Raw genomic sequence first — 1131 nt, 5'->3', positions numbered from 1 at the left:
TTAACTGATTTTTACATATTATTTCAGTTCAATATGGGAAAAAACTGAAATGTTAGAAATGTAAATATACAGTCATATGTTTATTTTGCTGTTTTTATCTATTTTTTTACTGTTTTCAAGGCTGCACTTTTAAAAAATGAAATTGTTTAGAGAGCTGTTCTTAACGAAATTTCTTTTTGTTTACACTTGTGTGTACAAAATAAATCTGTCTAAGACTTAGTCAAAAAAAAAAGTCAGAATTCTGTCTTTTTTCTCAGAATTCTGACTTTTTTCCTCAGAATTCTGACTTTAATCTCAGAATTTTGGATCTTAATCTTAAAGGGCAACATGAAGGAGATGTGGGAGCACTCAGCCTCACTGACAAAGATGTGAATTGTTTGGGAGGGCCAGTAACACATTGGTTGAAAATGATTAAATTAGGCAGCTTTTTACATGAGGGGTCCCCTGTGATGCTATTTCATGAATGGAAGAGCAGAAGGTGATTAAAACAAGAGAGCTAGTTTAGTCTCTTAAACAGACATGGCTATGGCTTGATGCTAACATCTTTGTTAGTTGTCAGAATTCTGTCAGAATTCTGAGATAAAACTCAGAATTCTGACTTTCTTCCCAAAGATAAGTTAATTTTTGTTTACTTTTTCAGTGGCCCTAATCCTCTTCCATAGACATGTTATCAGATTTTAGACCTGACTTATATTTTCCATTAACCCTTTATAGAGCACTCAGTGAAATACTTTGAAAATCAAATTATCAAGCCAATAGTGTTATTGGAATCCAAGACAAGGCTTTATTACCTTTGTAAGATTAAAAAATACAGATATTTTGGTGGCAGAAATTGTCAATGTAATAACAAGAAACACCAACTTGCCCGAATATATAAAAATAAATAATAAAAGTGCATCTAAGAAATTCATGAAAAACGCTCTGAGAGTGGTGAAAGAAACACTTTTTTTATTTTTTTATTTTTGGTACAACATAACATTAGATTCTGGCACTTCAATTTTTTAGCTTATAAACCTAAATATAATTGTTAACTAGGCTTATTATCTTTTTAACGTTACTTTTTAACTAGTCAATTAGCTTTTTACCTTTTTTTCTTGACGGTTTTAACTTTTTTTTCCAACTTAATTTAGA

This window comes from Cyprinodon variegatus, unplaced genomic scaffold, assembly GCF_000732505.1.
Source record: "Cyprinodon variegatus isolate N-32 unplaced genomic scaffold, C_variegatus-1.0 Scaffold64, whole genome shotgun sequence".
NCBI lineage: Eukaryota > Metazoa > Chordata > Actinopteri > Cyprinodontiformes > Cyprinodontidae > Cyprinodon > Cyprinodon variegatus.
This window is presented reverse-complemented; position numbering follows the sequence as displayed.